Consider the following 14,392-nt stretch of genomic DNA (forward strand, 5'->3'; position numbering starts at 1 on the left):
GCGCGGACGTGTTGGTAATCGCTCCGCAATTTCGCGCATTTACGACCGCGAATAGAAAAGTATCGCGTACGAATAAGTGTCGACGTTGTCGACTCGGAAACGAACTATCATTATCCGTCCTCCTTTGCTATTCCACTCGTCGTTTTGCGCTTTGTTTCGGACTTCGAAAAAGTGCGCCGCGAAGAAAAGGTTATGTCGCGAGAGGAGCGCACGGAGCGTCCGATATGAAGCTCGCCGCGTCCGGCATTACCGACCGCTTCACTTTCCATCTCGTTCAGCGGATTCCGGCAACCGCCATTATCGAAGCGTGACATCTGCACCTCGCGCGTCTTCTTCGTCGCGGCCGAGGTTACATTGTAGCTAGTTTCTTGCGTCGAGATCGAGACCGACTCGAGTGAAGGACCCGGCGGAAGTAAATAACGCTAGGAATATCAAGAATGCAAATTTATGCAACTAATGATCGTTTGTCGCGCTTCGTAATTTTAATCAAATCGCCGCGATAATCTACTGTCATTCTTTCGGTCGTTCGTCTCTTGAATGATAGTGATTATAAAAAAAAAAAAAGACAGAGCAGGGTAATATAGTGTCGAGTGATTTAAAGTGCATTGAGATAATTCCAAAAATTCTGCCACGGAAGGATGGAAGGAAGGAAGGAAGGAAGGACGGACGTACAGACAGACGGATAAAAAATAACTTAATCTAATCTAACCGGAGGATACAAATGTAAGTGAATCGACAACACGCCCTCGGCTATAAATCACTCAATTACAATTATTAATATAATTAATCAATGTCCTAATATAACAACGCGCACATGGTTTTTTTTTCTAACTTTATATAAAAAGTACGGGGGATAATATTTACATGTCCGTGAAAATATCCCGTCGAATATCACATCTGTCTTTAACAAATCGAATTAAAGTGAAATCTCGCTCCATAACTTACGTCACAGTCTCAATTGTTTGGTTGTAAATAAGAATACTCGCGCACGTAAATTCGCGTTCGGTTCAGTCTCCTTCGAAATAAAATGAATGCACCGCTTATTATTGCCTTGCGCCGAGTAAACTGTATGACAAGGGGTAGTCTGATGCGAGGATCAAGTCGCTCAGAGATGATTAACGGGAACTCCGTTGCACCTGCACGGATCTTCACAATAACGCGCATCGAGGATACGAGAAAGTTTCAACCGGGATGCTGCGCCCGGTGCTTTTCGCGCGAAAGAGAGAGACAGAGATAGAGAGAAACGCGTCGTTTCCTCTCGTCCGTGTCTAAACGTATCTGCACCCTCGTACGCCGGAAACACACCCCAGGGATGTGTAGAAACACGAACCTTCCTCCGCGCCTCTGGGTCGAAACATTGCCCTTTCTCGCGAGACCGGAACAGCCAGGCGTAGCGCTGTGATATACGTTGCACCGAATAAAAATCACACACGTATGTGCGAGCTAAGCAGGTTTTGGTCGCCCCGAAATAGTAGAGGCTGCAATTTTCATCGCAACCGTCCGCGGTCTCAACGGAAGTTGTGGGTTTTCGTTTCCGATTTAATTTTAAAATTAGTCACACGTTACTTAGGCAGGTTTTATTTTTATTCACCAGTTGCATCGATCGCATCATTCGAATGTAATCTCTCAGAATTCGTAAGTTTGCTTTAAAAGGTAAATATATAAAAATGAAAGGGAAATATTTTCGATTCTGATACGCAGAGTAAATTTTTAATCGAATAGATACGGTGGGAACACGCGGTTTTATTTCCTCGGGTAGTTCTGGGCGACGTAAACTCGCAGAAAAAAAAAGAGAAAAATGCAATACGTGGCAGTACTCTCTTCGTGTAGTATCTTTCTCTGTGCAGCTGTTTCGAAGGACTATATTTTCGAAATTATTCTCTCCATTGTACGCGCAATAATGTACACATTGAGGATTTTACAAAGCAAAACGTTGCCGCTGCTGTATATGACGCATACGAGAAATATCAAATCGAAATAGCGAACAGAGCGGGAAAGCGACTGAAGATTGTATCTCATCTCGCCGCCACGTTTTCAATGCGCTGAAAATTTCTAAAGTAAAATGGAATTTTTTCCTTTTTATTCCTTTTTTTTTTTTCGACGAAAAGCGCTTCGCGCGTGCGAAAGCCTTTCCACCAGGAATCGGAGCAAATTCTCTTTTAGTTCATTAAAGATCAGCCCTCCCATACTCCGGCAGGAAAAAGTTTCTTGTCTTTCGGCCGAAGAAACAAAACCCGGAGAAAAAGCTCTAACGAGAAACTCTTTTCACTCGACTTCATCACGAAAGAGAATGTGGCACGGCGGCTATTCGAGGCTCTCTCTCTTACGGGTTTATTGCGATTCCAATCCTTTTCTCGGTTCGTCTCTTTTTTTTCTTTTTTTTTTTCTCTTTTTTTTTTTTTCCTCCCCCCGACACGCGCCGTCGGCGACAATAGACGAACTTGCAATTTCCAATGCCACGATCAGAAACGAGAAGGAAATGTAGAAGGCAATAAAGAAATCGATGGGTGGCAGCGGCAAACCACCGCAAACGTTTCTTCCCTTACCTCCCCTCTCTTTTATTGGTTTGCATTATCGTCGGATATGAACCGCGCTTAAATTCAGCACTGCATGAAATTTCTTTCATTTGAAATATGAAATCATATTTTACTTTGACAATTTATATAGTAGTAAAGTTTACGTCGTTTACGAAACGGGGCTCGCGCGTGCGTGCCGTGTTAGCGAAACATTTCGAATACGAGTGAAATTTTGATAGTAGATTTTTCTGGCGAAATCGATGTTGTTTTATACGTCGTATACGTAGAATCAATCAGCCGAATGATGTAATTCAACGATATCGCGTTACTTCATAAATATTAATTAATGCCAGTTCAACGTAGTCTCTCGTTATTGAACGTGATGATTATTTTCGCTTCCTATAATTTGATATGAAAGTTGGTAATCAGATATTATATGATTTAAATGATAAATTTGCTGTCCAATTGCGTGTTTGAGAAAATAAATAAAATTAAGCGTCGCGCTATATTACGTACCACACAGATTACGAGATATTAAATTAAAAGACGTCATGGAAAAATAGAATAAACGTTTTGTTCTTGATTTCTTGGCGGGGAGGGGAGGAGAAAAAAAAAAGAAAATTATTTTACACGAATTTAATGTAAAAGAAGTCTCAGGCGTAAACGGAAAACGAATCATTTTTTATTTAAAGAATTCGTTAGGTCTGAGCGAGTATCGCCCATCTCATCTTCCTTAAATGTGAATTTTGCATTTCCACAATCTCCGGTGAAATCGTCAGATTCATCCGTTATAAGAGGCGTGTCCTGATTTTCATCGATAAGGGCGCGCGGTCGATTTATCGCGGATCTTGAGGGGGCATCCGTTCGAGCACATTGCTACATTAAATCCCTGCATCGCTGCCACTCGTGCATAAATGTACGAGGAAGAAGCGGATTGATCTTCGGAGCAAAAGCGAAGGGCTGGCGTGGCACACCAAGTGGCCCTTGGCACGCTCGTGTAAGTACGTGCTGTGCTTCTCCATTCTGGCCGGCACTCCTGACAAATATAGGCGATATCAGAAGCGAAAGCGTACATGACATAAACAAGATCCGTGCACGGCGTACCGGAACGAACAAAGCCGTCACATCGCGTCGGTGCACATATTTCCTCGCTTGTGTTTTATTTATTTCAGATGAGATATGTGAGCGTGCGATGATTTTTCTTTTTTTTTTTTCCATTTTTTTCTTTTTTTTTTCTGCTCTCCGCGTTCGAAATATTCGGAATATCCGGGAAACGGCTTAAACGAGTGCTACCGTGCAAGTTTATTTTCGTCTGTGTTGGTTTATTAACTTTTCACCGAGCGAAAGAAAAGTCGTCGCATTTATATCTTTGAGAATTAAAATTTTGTAATTAACCTTTTTTTTCCTAAACAATTCTTACGTTTCAAACAGTATTTTCTTCCCCCTTTTGCATCGTGAATTATTATTCTTTTAATAGAAATGTAAATGTAAAGATGCGCCGGTTCGTGAGACTTTCGATAGAATAACGTTGTTGTGGATTATATTTGCGATTACGATTCGATTTTTCTCTCTCGATTCGGTTGTTGCATACTTCCGCGCACACGAAGATCGGCGCCACGAATTTGAAATAAATACACAGAGAAACGCCCGTCGTAATAACGCGCAACGTCCCAGACTCGTAGTACGAGGTTATTTTATTGCCTACTGCGGCAGTAACAGAAGCAAGCGCTCGACATTTTATGAGCATTCGCGACGTAATGTTCACCTCAACCCAAGATCTAGTACTCCATCACGATCGATACGAACTGAAAATTATTGGCACGTTTCTCATCCGCGTACTATTTTACCTCGCGGAGACACCAGGGCGGACTAAATTGATTCGGAAGAAACGATCGCGAGTCCGATTGATTTATCAAAATCTAAATTATGGAAGAGTTAATCTCAATTTAATTTTAAAAGTAAATAAAGGAAAAAAAAATCTTTTTTTATTCTTTTTTTTATCGGAGATAAATGACGAATATAATCGAGCGAACACGATAAATTAACTCCCTCAATATTTTACCATTGTGATTAATGCGTTATAATAAAGATAAAATTTTTCCGAAAGTGGATTAAAGCCTCGGGTTAAAAAATGCCGCCGGTAATTTGGATGTTTGCTTCGGGTCGCAATGGTTTATCGATATTTTACGACATGCTGCTAGAGATACAGTCGACGTGGAGGAACGATACCGCGAATAGCGAAATATTTTCATATGTCGATTCGGAATAACAAACGGCATTTTCTTTTTGAGTCGTTTGCTTTTAGTGGTCCACATATATTTCTCTACAACAGTCTCGACGGAAGCGCATTTCGCTGCGCCCGCGATATCTATTTAATATTTTACGATTCCATAGGTGTCTCCGTGTGGCACGAAATGTAGTGTACGATGTGAGAGATTTCCGGTAAGAGGCGGTGTCCAATGTGTCCGATGCGACCATACATTCGACGCGAATACACGTATATGTGCACAAAAACACGCACACACTCTGTATATCCGATTCGAAATACAGCCGCAGCGTTCCGTATATCTTCGAGAATGCGAGGCTTACCGTTACTTTAGATCTAAAGAATTCTTGAAGCTCTCTGTATTCTTAGAAGGTCCAAGGAAAATGATCGAGATATATATATATGTATATATATAGACATCGCAAATAGTACCGCAAACAGAGAATAATAACAACATTTTTTTTTTATAACCCAACTTTATTTGCGAGTTAAAGTTCATTTGTAGGCGCCTCTTGTTTCTCATTTCGTATTTCAAGAACTTTTAATGCAGGGCGATAAAGTTCCTGTTCATCTCGCTGAAGTCACGTATGTATTATTTCAGACGCATCCCTCAGATACTGCAACAACGTCAAACAATGGTAGACATTTTTTTTTCTCCTCCCCCTCTCTCTTGTCTCTTCGCACGTACTATGAATAAGTAGATCGTAAAAGATTCATGGAATGTTTGCTGCGAAACGTACTCTCGATTTCGGTCGTATCTTTTATGTCGTGCAAGGCGAAGCTAAATATATGTAAATTTAAACTGGTATTATCAGAAAATATTAAGCAAATTCAAAAATAGATCCTCGTTACATTTATATGAAAATTACTTTGAAATATTTGCAGTCATGGTTCTGAAATAGTAATGCAAACTAAGTTTTTATTTTTTCCTTTTTTTCCTAATTTTTTTCTTCCCGTATCATACAGCAATATGTATATTGCCGTTACAAAAGTTACAGGAACATCTGTTTCCGTCTATCTGTTTGCTTGTTTCGAATCTCTTTTCGATTTTTCCCCCGTTACTTCTCAGTTCTTCCATACTTTACGTACGAGGCAGATAGTCAAAGGACTTATTGCGCAAGTTTCGATCGTATGCTAGTTTACAGGCAGCTTAGTGCCGGCATTGCAAAATTCTGCGTCTCAGTCGGCGAAATTGAATCCCAGCCTCCGGGGAAATGTCCCCGGTGTGTTCGCGGAGTCCGATTTCTACTGGTTCTCGTACCAAAGAAACTTGATTACTGAAGACGTTGTGTACGTAGCCTTTCACGAGCGCGCACGTGTAGGTGGTCGCGTCGAAACTCAAAAGAGAATGGAGGATGCACTGTATACTTTAGACTAATGACGAAATTATTGTTTACGTAAAGGACGACGGCAGTTTATCTACGGTTTACCAGGCTAAAGGATATCTAATTCAGCGAGTATTGCAATATCGCGAAAAATGGCAGAAAACCAAGTGTTTTCTGTAAGAGAGAACGTGGTAAAGAATTAAAAATTAAATAAAAAGAAAAAAGAAACAATTTTGATTTATATATCGTATATATAATAAATTACCCGCCAGCAATTTCTTCGAAAATATAAAATTATTTTATCCTTCTTGTACGTTCTATAAAATTGCGGGCACGCGATTTATTTCACCTTTCACGTGGCGACGTCGCGTCGGGAAGCGGCGGTGTTTCCGGAGCGCGTATCTTCGTCCGCTGTCACATACGGAATCTATAGAGCGGATATATCCCGTTATGCCGTCTATCTTGCATAATACTTTTCCTTATCCGGCTGTGTCATCTTTGCGATTTCCGTCGCGTAGGCGGCCTCGATCCACAGCGGCGGATATCCGCGGTCGTATTGCCTTTGATGTTCGCCATCGGTTCCATATTCGATGCGTCGAATACTCGTTTCCGCGAAAACGGAACGTCGGGTGCTCTCCACGTCGGCTGTACGGAATAACCTCTCCTCCATCCCCGCGCGGCGGATTGTAATATGTTTTTCATATCTTTGCGAGCTATAATTCCGCTACGATCGCGACGAGCTGTCTACAATAATAGTCTCGTAATATTACTATTGCAGTGGGCAGATAGAGACGGAAAAGGGATTGATGTTTTCCGCATCTTTTCATTCTCTTTTTAATTTTGAAACAAGTTTTTTTTTTTTTTTTTTTTTTTTTAATATTGTAAAAAGCGAAAACATTTTTATACGTCTATAAAATAACCTTCTCGTATCAGTTTTATATATGTATAACTCTTTTACACATAGACATTTTATTTATTTATTTTTTCTTTTAATAAATATTATTCTGCTAGCCGAACTTTTATATTTTATGAAATGGAATATTTCGTGAAATTCGCAAAAACTTGTAGTTGAATTTAACACGTTATTGAAAATTATTACGTATCTAATAAAATATAGTATCAGATTTTTCCGTGGATTTTGCTATTTTTCTTTTTAGTGGTATATGTATAATAGTGCAGAAATTTTATTTTATTTATTTGATAAATTTGGTTAAACACTTCATGAGTATATTTCGCGAAATACAAAAGAATCTGTCGTTGAAAATACATATATAACTTTTTAAAATATAAAAGGATTTAATAGAAGAATCAGCTTGGAGCTTACTGTCCCATATATGGGGGTACGTATGCATGTTTGTATTCATCATAAAAAGCTCGTCGACTTTTGAGAGGTAAAGAAGCACGCTATTCCGATAACGTGCCGTAGCCCGCAAAGAAATATTTTTCAAACGAAAACGCGCCTTTCTTGGTCATAAAAGCTCCGATTTCTTATCTATCATGTTATTATGCATTTTTCTGCGAGAAGAGCCTCTTAAAAAGAAAGTATTCTATCGCGCTATGTAAATTATAAATCGTCTTTTATATTATGTTAAAATATAAGCAAAATGATAAAGTAACGCGCATAAATTGTACTTTTTTGGGGAGTTTATTTTTTAATATTATCTTTATGAAAAAAAAAAAAAAAAAATGGTAAAGTTCGTTTATAAAAATTATTTTAATGTTCAAAAATATTTTATTTTATTTAAAAATATTTTCTAGTAATATTATTTTTTATTTAACACGAGTATTATAAATTTATTTTGTTAATTCTTTTGTTCTCGCGATTGAATAAAAGTAGTGCGTATAAAAAGACGATCGTAAAGACTTCTCTCTGCATCTTGTGCAAATCTCTCTAGCGATTCTTCATATCCTAATGTATAATCTCGCCATATTTTATATCAAATGGCCCTTAACGACGGTCGCGATAGCAGCCGATAACGAGTATAGTGAGATATCTTATTTTTTGTCAGCTTGAAAGGTTACTTTCGTGAGCTCGTTGAAAAATACAACTGTTGTTTGTCCAGCATGATAACGAAAACAGTAGGTTTATATGTTTTTGTACTGAATACCGCCGTGCAGATATATCGTAGTATATTAAACAATATTTCTGTAGTATCATCGATAAGCTCTAACGCTTGCGCGAGTACAAGATCTATTATCGATACATTTATTAATGAGTCGATAAGAAATTAATAAGCTTATTTTACGCGTCGTGTCAAGATAGTTTTATCACCGAAGTGTGCTTTCACTTCGTTACGAATGTAATCAAGAAGGAACTTCTGCACTTAAATTATTAATTAATCTTGCAAATGTAAGTCTCTTACTTCTTGGCAAATATACGTTAATTACATTCCCCGGGCTGGTTTCTTTTGCGCTTCCACTTCTCGATTACTTCCGAATCGATGCTGAAGTTTTATGACTGAAATATTTTTCCCTTGCGCGCCCGACGTACATCAGACCCTTTTCAAATCGAATATCGCTCGGTCTACGCCGAACAAGTCTGCGATCTCCCGGCGTTCGCCGGAAATCAGCTGTAAAGACCGGCAGGAAGTTGGTAATGTCTATATCGCGAGGATAGGAGCTTAATTCGATCGAGAAACTCATCTCGTGGAAGCGTCGTGTAATATCGTGCGGATATATCGTGGAACTTTGACCGTAAATCAATCGGATCCTCGTCCGTCGGGCGGGCCACGGCGGCGCGCTCGGCAGTTTGCGACCGATCGGCAAAAAGAGGGACGAATCTTTGGTAACTGTCGTGCCATGCACAACGGAATTACATGCCATCGTAGATAACGTTGACGTCGACGTTGACGACGACGACGGCGTCATCGTTCGTTTTTGCAGAGGTCTCGCGCGCACGGCCTGCGGCGCTACCATTTTTCACCGTAGAACTTGCAACAGGTGTAAACTTGGCGAGGAACGCCCGCTGTTATGTAATCTACCAGCCAGATAAGTTCTTCTTAAAGAAGACGCAGTAAATAATGGCTCCTTTTTCTTGTTCTTTCCCGTAACGCGCGCGCGCAACTAGAAAACTTGGAAACTCGGATAAACGTTAGAGTCGCAACGAGTATAAGATTTACGATGGTATTACAATGGCGGAATCACGAGCGATTTACTTCGACTGTGATTGTCGCCTGTCCGGGAAATTAAATCGGGGAAAATAATCCGTCAAATTGTGCAGACGGAATAAACTTTTTGCGCGTCTCTCGATAGCAATAGCACACAATTCTGTAATTCGAAAGGGGGGTAATTAATGAATCAATGTTTTAACATCGGTGTGATGTTAAAAATTATTTATTTTATATTTCTATGTTAATGTAATTTTTTGGCGTATACTTTGACGCATGGCCTTCATTTCGGGATGGTTGAAATTCGCTGGCCGAGAGAACGAATGAGATCGCGACGTAGCACCGTTCGTATATACATCGCACCGCTGTGCAACGCGAAAGTTTCGGATGCGAGTTAATTCCGGGTTCGTTCGGCCGTTGCTCCCGCAAACAAAAGTTGGCCGTGCACGCGACATGGAAGTGAGAAGGTGGAGAGAGATCGGAAACAACGGCGGATAGCGCGGACAAAAGGAAGCGAAAGGGTAGAAACGGGAGTGTTGTTTGGATGCAGGAGCGAAGAGAAAGATCCGAGATGCCACGCGGTAAGGCAAAGCACCTGGAACTTTGAAACTTACCGCGCCTATAACTAAGATCCTTTCTCTTCTCGTCACAGTGCATTTTCTTCGGCGAACTTAGTCCGCGCCGGTGCGAAGGGGGCTACCGGTTATATCTCGGACAACCGTGGATAACGAGCGAATAAAACTTTTCCCGTCCGTATTGTTCATTCCTCTTTCTACGACCCGCCGCGTGCGTTATTTATCTCTTCGTATATTCCGTCTAGACGCGCATGGATTTCACGTAAAGTTGGGACGAGCGCAATCGTATTCAAGCCTAAACAACGGTGCTATTTAATACCTAAAATTTTTAGTCAATCGTTTAAAAAGAAAAAAAATTAAATAAAAAAAACGTTTCGAGAAATAAGTTTAAGTACATTAAAAAAAATCTGAGGGTAGGTACTCGAGGTAAAATTCGCTGTCTCTTTTTTTTTTTTCTTTTCTGAATAGCGATCGTACTTTCGAAATAAGATTCAACCTTTGCAGTCTTATCCGCGGGGGCGCGAGCTAATTAAAAAGAGCGGGGATTAAAGTCAGGCGTGAGTGGATACAAGCTAAACCACGGCGCGACAGAGCAATTAAATGAAAGTCGGATAATCCGGGGTTTAACTATCCACTTTTACACTCGGTGGAAAGGCGTTAAACAAGCGGCGGGGACCGGGGGGGAGAGACCTCTCGATACTGCGCGTCACTTATGTATTCCCGGTGCCCTGTACAGAACGCCGTCAGCTGATTATGGTGTTTCGTTATTGCGGCATTTCGTTCGTTTATATGTTCGTATTATCGTCGCGAGCACGGAATATCGGCGGTGATAAAGGCGCTCGTTATATATTCCGCCGGCGAGTATATTCGCGAGAAAACGGCGCTTGCGCTTCACCTTCGCGTTATATTTCAACCTATCTTCGGCATCCCGAGTAATTACGACGTGATATATTGTCTTCAGCCCTCCGGGGACCATGAGGATGCTCTCGCGGCCGCCATCAGACTCCACGATGGCAGTTTTCCATCCCCGAGTATGCGCCCGGCGCGCGATTATCCGCTTTTAAGAGGAATATCTTTCCGCCGGTCGCGTTATAATGCATGGGTCTTACCGTTATTTACGTGTTTGGGCACCTGAGGTATTTTTACGGATCTCGTAACGTTTGATTTATCATTATTGCTTTATATAAATGTGCCTGCAAAGTGCAAATTCTGAGAGCACTAAACGGTAATATCGAATAAAATTCGCATTTAAGAAAAAAGATAAATAACTCGTTATTATCCCGGAAAAACAAGGGGTTGAGATATCGAAGATATCTCTTTCCACGCAAAATACTTTCTTTTTTTTTTTTTTTTCGTGTAGAACAAATTTTTTCGCTCCCACGTCGTAAGCTTTATCTGTTTTGTCGTAAATATAAAATGACATGAGAAACTAGTGGAGCGTAAGGAAGAACGATAAGTTAAAAATGGTGGGGGATATAAAGTGAATTAACAGAAACGTTAGAGCTAGCAATGCGTCCCTTTCCTACTTGGCAGTTTCTCGGTGAGATGTATTTTTAAACTAGGAGGAAACATCCTTTTGAAAGTCGAGAACGACTTAAAGCTCATAGACTCGCACCGAGGTACAATCAGAGTTCGCCCAGAGATTCGAGGATGACGTTCAAATCCTTCGGAGTGGAGTTTCGCGGCGTCCGACGGAAAGCCTTTTCCGCAGCAAAGTTCGCGAAACTTTACGATAGGAGGGAACGTAAAAAAAATTTCAACCATCACGAAACGTTACGACACACTCCGTTTCCATTTCCGCTCGACGTTGCAACAATTCAGCTATTTCGAGATGACTAGCTATTAACTCGTGGTCCGGCTGGATTAAATTGTCATCAAACTAGCTTATCACTGTCGTACGTTTTATAATAGGCAATTACTTGCCCCGCCCCGAGGTCTGTTTATTGAATTATACCCTCGGCCGTAAAAGCGCGATTGCGACGTCGATTAGTGCGAACGTAACTGCACGTCACTCCATTCGTATTGCGGGTAAATCTAATATGTTATAAAGGCCTAGAGAGAAAACCTGAGACTAAGCCAAAAAACTCGTTTAGTTTCGCTCGTCAGCGCAATCCAACCAAGAGCTTTTGTATCGTAAAAATTGACACCGTTTTTTTTTTTTTTTTTTTTTTTTTTATTCTGGCCACGGCAGCGTCCGGTATGTGAAAATACTGACAGGGGTCGGTTCGCACGAGCAAAGTCAAGCGAAAAAAAAAAAGTATCGATGACGGAAGGATGGGGTCCTCTCGTTCAGAGGCAAATATACCGCTTTTCACTCCCGGTTGCGATCTCTATTCCCTCCTCCCTCGCGACGGGGATGCCGCGTCGCGCGAATCCTCGTGGCGACTCCTGTTAGCGCGATGCACATCGTCCGTGTCATTGACGTCATGCCATCGGCGGATGGGTGAACCGGGCCGGACGTCATCGTGGACGTTGAATGGCGCAGAAAGATTAATAGACTGTCGTAAAGTCGAAACTTCCTCGACGTCCCTGAATATTCACGCTACGTTTTTTTTTTTTTTTTTTTTACAGCCGCTCGCCAGGCCGTAGCGCGAAACTTTATCTCACGAAGGTCGCCTCCGTTGTTCTACAGGTTTATTAGGATTTTTTATTCCCTCCCTCTCTTCATTTCGTTCTTCTATCGCTCTTCTTCTCGTTTGCCAGCGTCGTGTACCTCTTCCGCTCTATTATCTGCATCAAATGGGAGAAATCGATGAAATGCTTCTCGCCATTGTCATGGGTATTGACTTTACTTCGCTTACGTTGGAAAGTAACTTTCGCCGATCCTAGTGTTTAACTTCGAGTAACTGCTAATCGCTTGCGGACCGGAGTTCGGGAATACAACAAAGGAACCCAATTTCCTTATTCGCGATGGGTGTACTATACGCGAGGCTTCGTGACGATTTTACGACAGTTATCGATCAAAAATTAATACTGCGTCAAATACAATTGCTATAAGTTTAATTAAATATTGATTTTTTTGTATTTTAATTTTTAGAACAGATAAATAGTTATTATGCTATGGTTGTGGATTTTTTTTTTTTTTTTTTTTTAATTAGACATACGAAGCGTAGCAACATGCGATAGTCTGCAAACACGTTACGCTCACATTACGTTGAAATTAGCTTGAAATAGCTCCTTAGAGGAAAGCACCCAGCTGAGGGAAAGGGATCGTTCACTTACCTGAAAAAAAAAAAAAAAAAGAAAAGCTGTTAGTGAACATTAAGCTAGTTTATTACACTACTTACTCAACGTGCTCTTATGAAACATAATATTACAAACGAATATTGACACGATTTCTATTTTTATATACGTAACTTTTTTGATATATTAAAAACAAAATCTGTTAACATATAAAAAATAAAATTTCAATAAAATTAATTTTAACTGAAAGAAAAATTTGATATAGATATTTTAGGAACTTTCTAATTTCGAAAAATATTATTAAAATTAGCACGTTTAGTCCGTCGATTATTAATAACGCATCCACAAATAAATTCGTAATTTCTCAGCTAAAAAATAATGGGAGGGCTAACTTTTTTTGCAAGTTTACGATTTATCTCGCTTGTGCGTTTATTCCCCTACGCATTCACCATGAAAACCAGTCGGTTATGACGGGGCGTTACGTCGGTTTATTTAATCGCTTAAGATTCGCGCGCGCTTTAACGAGCTATCATTAAATTGATGTTAACATGGCTCTACTGCGCCAGCATCACCGCGCGTGGCGATAGAGTGGTTTTAGAGTTGTTTTAGAGGTATATGAAAAAGGCCGGGAGGGTGGTTGGATCGTAAGAATCAGGAGAAAGAGAGAGAATGAGAAGGAGCGAGGGAAGGGGTGAAAGGGAGAAGGGAAGGATTAGATGTTCCAGAGGACAGTGCAACGGTTGGCGAGGCGAACGGTAGCTTCATCGATCTCGTTAAAGCTTGCTTCCCTTTACTTTAGGCATTTTCTTTTCTTTGGTTCGCCCAGATCTCTTTCTCCCTTTTTCTCTCTCTCTCTTTCTCCCGCTTATTTCTTTTCCTCGACCACGTACGAGGCCCATCTTCTTCCCCCTCATCCCCTTTTCACTACTATCGCTCGGCTGACTTCTGACGCCTTCCCGCCCCATCCACCGTCTTTGCCAACCTCGAGACCGACCAGCCGGCTAGCCAGCCAGCCAGCCAACCAACCAGCCAACCAACCAACCAACCAACCACCCCAGACTCAACCGTCGACTTCGCAGCCAGATTACACCCGCGGGGGAAATTTTACCTCCCCTATCCACCTCCATCCTTGCCCCGTTTAAGTGCCGCAGACGAGATCTTCCGCGAGATCCTATCCGGGCGCACGTCCGAACTAATGCGTATGCCATTGTACGCTTGTTACACGGCTGTACAAGATCTATTCGTAGACAAGGACGAGCGCAAAGTGGCCATCTGCCGCCTAGCGAAGAATGGACAAGTAGTGTGTAAACGCGAAATATACGTGAGACTAGAACGGTCATTAAACGCGAGATGCAATTAAATTAAATCTTTCAGAAGCGCCCTTTAAACAGAATGCCTTTGTAAACAGAACCGTTCCGTA

At 41.1% G+C, this 14,392-nt stretch overlaps 1 long non-coding RNA gene across 1 annotated transcript in view; it reads left to right on the plus strand.

The window, feature by feature from the left end:
- Positions 1-277: 277 nt before the first annotated feature.
- The window catches only part of LOC139111747 (uncharacterized), an 85,977-nt gene continuing 71,862 nt past the window's right edge, over positions 278-14,392 (plus strand). Inside the window, exon 1 of the long non-coding RNA XR_011547262.1 lies at positions 278-723. This is a non-coding gene — a long non-coding RNA (uncharacterized lncRNA). The remainder of the gene's footprint in view (positions 724-14,392) is intronic.

The sequence above is a fragment of the Cardiocondyla obscurior genome, linkage group LG25, assembly GCF_019399895.1.
Source record: "Cardiocondyla obscurior isolate alpha-2009 linkage group LG25, Cobs3.1, whole genome shotgun sequence".
NCBI classification, from domain to species: domain Eukaryota; kingdom Metazoa; phylum Arthropoda; class Insecta; order Hymenoptera; family Formicidae; genus Cardiocondyla; species Cardiocondyla obscurior.